The 9270-nt window shown below is 38.1% G+C and overlaps 1 non-coding gene across 1 annotated transcript; it reads left to right on the forward strand.

Annotated features, from left to right (window-relative positions):
* Positions 1 to 8803: 8803 nt before the first annotated feature.
* Positions 8804 to 8907, forward strand: LOC119618366 (small nucleolar RNA U13). The gene has a single exon (XR_005234687.1). It is a non-coding gene; the product is annotated as a small nucleolar RNA U13 (small nucleolar RNA).
* The last annotated feature ends 363 nt before the right edge of the window (positions 8908 to 9270 follow it).

The raw sequence follows: 9270 nt of genomic DNA on the forward strand, positions 1-9270 counted from the left end.
AAGAGCTTACACTGGGGAAAAGATGATCCCTCAGTAAGTAGTGCTGGGGAAACTGGATATCCAAATTCAGAAGAATGAAACTAGACTCCTATCTCTCACCATATACAAAAATCAAATCAAAATTGAGTTAAGGCTTAAATTTAAGACCTCAAACTATAAAACTACTAGAAGAAAACATAGGGCAAACTCTTGAGGCCATTAGTCTGAACAAAAATTTCTTGAGGCAAGCACAGTCAATCAAAGCAAAAATGGACAAATGGGATTACATCAAGTTAAAAAGCTTCTGTACAGCAAAGGAGACAATCAACAAAGTAAAGAGGCAACCCACAGAATGTGGGAAAATATTTGCAAACTACCGATCTGACAAGGGATTAATAACCAGAATATATAGGGAACTCAAAAACTCTATGGGTAAAAAATCTAATAATCTGATTTTACAATGGGCCAAATATTTGAATAGACATTTATGAAAAGAAAACATACAAATGACGAACAGGCATAGGAAAAGGTGGTCAACATCACATCGTTGATCATCAGAGAAATACAAATCAAAACTATAATGAGATATTATCTCTCCCTAGTTATAATGGCTTAAATCTGAAAGATGGACAATAACAAATGCTAGTGAGGATGTAAAGCCAAGGGGACCTTTGGACACTGTTGGTAGGAAGGTAAATTAGTACAACCACTATGGAGAACAGTTTGGCCGTTCCTCAAAAAACAAAAAATAAAGCTACCACATGATCCAGCAATCCCACTACTGCGTATATACCCAAGAGAAAGGAAGTCAGTACATCGAAGAGATATCTGCACTCCTATGTTTGTTGCAGCACTGCTCACAATAGCCATAATTTGGAGGCAACCTAAGTGTCCATCAACAGATGAATAGATAAAGAAAATGTGGCACATATATGCAATGGAGTACTATTCGGCCATAAAAAAAGAATGATCCTGTTATTTGCAACAACATGATGGATCTAGAGGTAATTATGCTAATTGAAATAAGCCAGGCAGGGAAAGACAAATATCACATATTCTCACTTATTTGGAGGATCTTAAAATCAAAACAATTGAACTCACAGAAATAGAGAGTAGGAGGATAATTACCAGAGGCTGGGAGGGGTTGTGGGGGGTTGATGGGGAGGTGGAGATAGTTAATGTGTACAAAAAAAAAAAATTGTTAGGAAGAACGAATAAGGCCTAGTACTTGATAGCACAACAGGTTGACTATAGTCAATAATAATTTATTTGCACATTTTAAAATAACTAACAGAGTAACTGGATTGTTTGTAACACAGGGATAATGCTTGAGGGGATGGATATTACATTTTCCGTGATGTGATTATTCCATGTTGTATGCCTGTATCAAAACATCTCAGGTTTTAATATATAAAATACATTAAATATATACACCTATAGTGTATATATTTATATATAATTACTATATATAAATATATACACCTATATACCCCATAAATATATACACCTACTATATACCTACAAAAATTAAAAAAAAAAAATTTTAAAGATCGAGGTTGGTCGCTATGGGATTCAGGTAAGTAATTATCTTGCTTCTCCTACAAAACACATTTTTCTTAACACCTGTGCAGGTCTCCATGGAAGGCACAGTAGATTAAATTTCTTGCTATTCACAGGAGAGCAAATAAGTTAACACTGGAGAAAGCACTTTATAAACCATACCTGCTGCAAAAATGTAAGGTGCAAGAGTTACCCTCAGGAATTGCAAATCTGAATACCTTCAAACTAGAATGAACTTTGAAATTCTCTAACCACCTTTTATTCTTCAATTTCTATAGCAACCTCCATCAGGAGGTTGCCCAGTCCACATTTCACTATTGCCAGTGATAGGAAACTTGCTTCCCCTAAAAGCAGTTTAAACATCTATCTATAGAAAGCTCTGTAAAATTTTAATTTAAGAAAAAAGAAGACCTTTTGTAAGTATGAAACTTTCCCTCATTCATCACCATTACACTCTTTAGAGACTATGTCAATCAAGAATAAGCTAAGCTACGATCGCACCACTGCACAGAAGCCTGGGCAACAGAGCAAGACCCTGTCTCTATTTTTTTTTTAATGCTTGTGGACAGTACTACTGAATAGCACAGAAACTGTATAAAAAATCCTGATTCCTTATCATTAAATACAAAACTTGACAAACCCATCAAGCTATATTTTCACAAAACTAGGGCTGGAACTCAGATCTCAGAGGTCACAATTTGGAACTTTTTCCATCATGCTGCGTTAGGATGTTTACGTGAGGACCATGTAGCTGGGATTATATGGTATTTACTTAGTTTTTTGTTTTGTTTTTCTTATTCATAAATAGCTTCAGGAGGAAGGTTTGGAAGCTCCTAAAGCACATGCCTTAAACTGAAAAGCAACTGCAAAATAATTTTACTCCCTTTTGAAATGTTTGACCTAGTAAAGATTGGATTTCTGAGAGTCTTTTATATTCTGAATATAGGGAATACAAAGGAAACACTCTTTCTAAGACTTCAAGAAACAACGGAAAAACTCTTGACTCTGACTTTGCTATTTCAATTATTATTATTATTTTTTCTTTGACACTTCAGGTATTTGAGTAATTGTGGTAGCAGCAGCCACAGAGTTTTACCCGAGATAAAAGTATATATAATAGCATGGCAGCCTCTGCAGAACCATACAATATAGTAAATGCCTTGGCTCGATCCTATTTGCTCACAGGTCTGTGGAAAATAACAAATGGTTCTGAAAGAATTATTCCAAATATCTTTTGCTCTTATTACTTTAAAGACTTGGCTGCCAAATATTTGCTCCAAGATGAGAAAAGAGCACATATATGGGATGAAGATTATGCATTAAGATATGCTGCTTATTTTGCTTCTGTAGATACATGCACATCTTATGAATTAGAGGCGGTCTTCCACCCTTCCCCAAATGGTGGACAAATGAGTATATCATTCCATCCCTTTAATCCACCCTGGCTGGAGACACTTTTTTAAAGAATATTACTCTCCTGCTCAAATCTTAAATACCTTCCTAATATGAGGAGAATTAACTCTAAAATATTCAACCAAACATTCGAAGCCCTGCAGGGGTGGAATCCTTATGGAATTTTCTAGCCTACAGCACAACACTCCCCTTTAGCTTCTATTCAAGTAAGCCAAGTTTCCCTCTTGAAATAGAGTGCAGGTCCTTGCTCAAGTTATTTCTTTCAATAGCACAAATGTTCAAAGTACAATTTGTTTTAAAGTTCCACTTTCTATAAGAAGCCTTTTCAGATATCCCATTGGGAATGGACTACACATTTCTGGGGTTTTTTGTTTGTTCGGGTTTTGTTTTGTTTTGTTTTGAGACAGAGTCTTGCTCTGTCACCCAGACTAGAGTACAGTGGCACAATCTCAGCTCACTGCAACTCCCACCTCCCAGGTTCAAGCAATTCTCCTGCCTCAGCCTCCCGAGTAGCTGGGATTACAGGCACCAGCCACCACACCCAGCTAATTTTTGTATTTTTAGTAGAGACAAGATTTCACCATGTTGGCCAGGTTGGTCCTGAACTCCTGACCTCAGGCCCACCTTAGCCTCCCAAAGTTCTGTGATTACAGGTGTGAGCCACCGCGCCCAGCCTGGACTACACATTTCTATAGCATGTTAGTTGTTCTTCTATGATGCCCTTTTCATATCCTGCCTTCAGGTCAGTCTATTAATGAACATACCTGATTTCCTCATGACACAGGATATAAATCCTTGGAAAGCAGAGGCTATAATTTCTCATCTCTGGATTCTCCACAGCTCCTTGAACTTGGTTTAAGCTCCCCTACCCCGCCACCTGTCCCTCAAAATAAAAACAAAAGCCTAAAAAATTGCCAAAGTACTGGATCTTGTTTCTCCCTGGCCCAAACAATGTCCCAACCGGTTTCTCTCTTACTTTTCTTCACACAAGCCCAGAAGTGCAATCTCTGCATTTATCTGTAAAAGGAAGGATTTGTCAGGCCTGTCACCATACCCACGTATCTGAAGCAAAGTGAGAATGCTGCTTGTCTTGTGTAATAAACCCAACCCCCTTTATCTTTACCAAAAACTATTTTTTCCACTGCCTAAAATTTAACCATGGAGAGACAGCACTTTGAATATTTAACTTTCAAAGTTTCTTATTAAAATATAAGTACTTTTGTGAGAAGTGATACCTTAATTTAAAGCATTATCAACCAATGTTTTTGCAATGATGAGAGGAAAACAAGTCAGGAATTAAGTCATCTCTTAAAGGAATAAAAGATATGGACACAGCGAAGAGAAGGAATAGTATCTGGTTAGCAGGTAGATGAGGGTGGTGGTGAGAAAACAACAAAAGTATTCAACTTCTGCATACATTTGCAACAGACTAGATCTTCCTGAGATGGTGTGCCTGTATGAAACAATGTATTAAGAATATAAAAAACACCATATATATATACACCCATAGCCAAATTAATAATGTTAACAGACCTTATTACTGCTGAGTAGAACAGAGATTCCCAGAAGTTCAAATAACTACACAGCAATTAAAATGTAATTATAGAAGAGCCCAGAGATTTAGATAAAACCCACAATTGTGAAAGAAACCTTACCATCAGACACTTTGTTGCAGTATATAAATGAGAAGCAAGAGAAGCAATCCTTACAAAGTGGGCTCAGATGATTGCTGGTGCCTAGGAAAACTCCTGGTCCAAAAGGATTACTCTGAACTGAGCGACATCTTCCACTGAACCCGTTTTGTAGAATTTTGAAAATCTCTATGGACCTGATACCCTTGACATCAATCCATGAAAGTAAGTGGGATTAACAGGCTCTGGCCAAGGTTTCAGTGTCCCTTCCAAGAGATGGGCAGCGTATCCACAATGAGGGGAGAATATGAATTGCTGGCAGCTCCCATGCTTACAATGCCTCTTGGTCTATAAATCATGCCTTCCTGCTGTTTATACTTCTATAAAGGGTTAGAGAGAAACTTGTTCCTAGATGTAACAACTGAGGTCACTGAAGATTACATGCTGCATGAGCTCACAATATCTGCCCCGAGAAAAACAATAAAGTGGTCAACCTCCTACTCCTTTTGCTGGAATACTTGCTGTTTGTCACTAAAGGAGTTTAGCTGTAACCTATGAGCAAAAACCTTCTGCCATTCACGTTCAGTTCTTTAGTGGGTAGAAAGGGGTCAGAGAGGCTTAAGAGCATCTGAACGGTTGAAGATTCCAACCTGACACAGAGCTGAGAGCCGTGCATCTACCATGTGGGTAATTTTTAAGACTACTTGGATGTGTGGAATCTTTTTATTGGTTCTCTGTCTTTCAGGTGTCCCAAAATTTCTATCTCATTGCAATTTTGGAAACAACTCAAGTTCTGTCTTCCTCCAGAGAAAGGAAGCAGCCACAAGTTTTATAAACCTAAAATTAGAGTAGTCAAGTTAGACTGTCATACCGTTGGAGCCTGACAATATTTAATACCTGATAACATGATTGTCAAATAACATTTCTAAGAACCCAATTGCATGAGATATTGAAGTTCTAACTTGAAGATCACAAATTACATTGTTGTAGTCTCTGGGCCTCCTAGTTCCCACAGTCTAAAGCAGGTGTGTGCAGTGTATAGAAAAGTCAAAATAAAAAAATGGCAGACCAGAATTAGAATGGACGAAGCAACTGCTCTGCCACTGTGGATTCTTTCCATCTCCTGCCATCCATGATTCCACCCCCAAAAGTATATCCCAACTCTGGTGACCAGTCCCACCTCCTTGAGGTGGAGGCAAAGCCTGGAAAGATAATCCAGCAGTTGCTGAGATGCTCAGGACTGGGAAGGACTCTGATGTTTGTGAAATCCATTCCCCATGCTACCCTTGAATTTCCTCTACAATGGCTCCACCAAGTAGTTACCTGGAAAATATTCACACAGTTTCAGGGGCGGTAATTCTCCACTTTCTAAAGAAAACTATATCTCTGGGCAAGTATAATAGAAAACTCTTCCTTGTAAGGCCAAATCTACTTCCCAGAGTCTGTTGTTTCTAGTTGCTTCCTTTGGGGCCACAGAGAACAAGTCTACATTCCGCTTCCATTAGACAGCCCTCCTAATTTCTCAAGACTATTATCTCAGCCCTTTCAGTCTTTTCATAAGCTACACAGTCCCATCCTCCAAACATTCAGAGTTTATTTCCCTGTTGCCATCCAAGTTTCCCCTAAATGTGTCCTAGTTGCTTTATATTTGTCTTAATGCACATTTCCCACAACTGTATACAATATTCCAACTAAGCCCTGACCAAAACAAAATAGAGTTGTGTTCTTACTTTCTCCATCATAAATACTTCATCTAACACCAGTTCTTTGGTATCCACATCACAACATTAACTCTTGCTGACCTGATCCAGGTACTTTGAAGTAGCCAAGTCAAAATTCAAAACCATTATTTATTCCCAAGTAATCTAGCCAAATGATAACTAGGCCTCTTCTATCCCCCACCCGAAGACCATCCATAAGCCTTACCCCAGAAACATAAAGGCACAAGAAATGGGTGAAAGGTTTTCTTGTGTACTTTCCTTTTATTTTTCATACATAGAAAAATCTTTTAAAAATCAGCAAAACAAAACATTCATTTATTCAACATTTATTGAGGACCCACTACGTACAGCTCTCAAAATTACTGGGGCCACAGAGATAAACATTTGCAATCAGTGCTGTAGAAACTCTTACCACCTGGTTTCATGGTTATTTCTTTACCCTACTGTTGGGTAGGTGATAGAGTATACCCTTGTGTTTAATGTAATTGCTCCATGCACTGAACAGATTCTAATGTTTTATGCCAACTTAATCTTAATGCAACATTGACAACAATAATAATACCTAATATTTGTTAAATGTTTATTACATATTTGCTTTGATTTCTATATGATTTGATTCGCTCAAGATTCTTCCAGATCGCCTCAGGTCAAAAATAATTTTCTCAAAATGTCATGCAACTTGGTGAGCTACCTACATAAACCTTTAACTCCTGTGAAGGCATGCCTAATAAGTTAAACCATTAATTGTCAAATGATATTCTGTTTGGTTAATAGTAAAATGTAGGAGAAAGAGCACAAGTCTGGCATTAGAACCACCTGGGTTTGAATTTCAGCTGCACTAATAAACAAGCCATCAGCCCAGGACAACGCATTCTGAGCCTCAGTTTCCCTCCTCCCTGGAAATGGGGATAATACCCTTTACCTTGCCGTGTTCCTGTATAAAGTGCTTGACATAATACTTGTAAATAGGCAGTAAATGGCATGCTTCCCTCACAGCACAGATTATTACAGCTTACATCTCATGTCCCTTAAACAGATTACTCTCTCATAGAGAAGGGACTGAGACTTGCTTTTCTTTATATCCCTCATATTCCCGACACCTAGCATAAGTAGACACCCACATTCTTCTTGAATATAAATGTGAGCATCTGGCTTCAAGTTCAGTTGTATATCATCTAGAAATAATCACATTTCTGTTCTGGTCTCTCATTTTCACAGGGGATGTTTGAAGATTTTCACGGATTATCTAAGATCAACTTTATAAAAGAAAAGAAAATTGCCCTCCTCAAGTCCCAGACAGTCGTGTTGAAGTGATGCTCTAGGTTCAATCTATTTGACAAACAGGTTGGCATTGACATTTATTGTATTTTTAATGTTAAGCCAATTTTAAGCTCAACTTCTCTCCTAAATTAATGGTGTTCCAAGACATGGCTAAAGCAGGAGGAACAAGAAGTGGTTGATGGGGAAAGCCAACATTTGATATATCCCATTTCTGACCTGTGCCTCAGCAAGCTAAAGGAAAATGTTGTTGGTCTCCAGTGTCTACCCTGAGCAATAAAATTAAGAGGTTCACTCCCACACTGCCTTAACTAGGCTGAGGTAATTGTTATTGTTATGACTTTAGCAGTTTGAGTGGGAGAAGATGAGAATTCTGAAAGAGATTTATTTACTGCAAAACATCCCAAATATCTCATTAATCTGCTTTTCATTTGGCAAACTTTTATTTCATTAAAAGTGCCATGCTGTGTGGTTTAAAACAAAGCAAAAATGCCTCTGGGAAGACAAAGCAGCAAAGTGGAAAGAGCTTGGGATCTGAAATGATTTTGATGTGAGTTTGATTTCCAGGTGTGCTACTTACTTGCTCTGTGACCACAGGCAGTTTTCTACAGTTAGTTAGAACCCCAACTTTCTCATCTATAAACATAGGACAACTGTTCTGTTGTTTGTGAATATTGAGGACAGTTCTAGGACCTTGGGCTCTCTTTTGTTTATCTGTTTATTTCTTCATTTGCAAAATGAAGATCATAATAGTGCCAACTCCATAGAGTTTGTGATGAGGATTTAGACAAGTGAATATATGTAAACTGATTAGAACAGTGTCTAGCACAGAATATGGGCAATGTTTTTGTCATCATCATCATCATCGCCATCACTACTAAGTGACACATATAAAGTGTGCCTTGCACAATACCTGATACCTAGGAGGTGCTCTATAAATGTAAGAGAAAACATCTCCCCTCACAACTAGAAACTTTCCACTGGGGTCTGAAGAAACTCACTGGGTAGGAAGGCCTATTCCACAATTGTAGACTGTGCATTTTAGAGAAGGAGGGATCATGTAGATGAAGCCTGTTTACAAAAGGAAAGACCAAGGGAGGTAGAGAAGGGAGTTAACGCTGAAAGGGTGATGGCATAGTCAATAAAAAAGACAAATTCCAGGTCTCCTGCACCCAGATTACTGCATTATTCTGCCTTCTAAAAGTGTTACTTGGTTGAGTGATCCTTTTGTAGCTCATGAGCATGATGACTGGGTGTTCAAGCACGTGTGGGAGATGTGCCACCCTTGAACTTTGTTACGACATTGGCACATTACCTGTCTGACCTGAAAACAAAACAAAAATAAAAATAAAAGTATTATTTGGTTGAGAAACACCTTCCAACAAATAATTTGCAAACTATCAGATGGCATCTGATCCTCTGCAATTTTTGTGAGTTTGAGGTAGTTTGAAGAGATGCTCAGAATATAAAGGGAGAGGGTGGCTCCTCAGCAATTTTCTTAGGAGTTCCAATTCAGAAAGGGGACATTCACCTCTCTCCAGACAGTAAAACAAGAACAGGGCTTCTAGATACTTGCCACCCACAAATGCAAATTCAGCAAGCTCTGCCTCCCTGGGTTAATTTTAAACACTGCTTTTTAATCCAAGTTTAGATTTGTTTTGTTGTATATGTACAATATCATTGAGTTT

Source organism: Chlorocebus sabaeus, chromosome 23, assembly GCF_047675955.1.
Source record: "Chlorocebus sabaeus isolate Y175 chromosome 23, mChlSab1.0.hap1, whole genome shotgun sequence".
In the NCBI taxonomy this organism is placed as follows: Eukaryota; Metazoa; Chordata; class Mammalia; order Primates; family Cercopithecidae; genus Chlorocebus; species Chlorocebus sabaeus.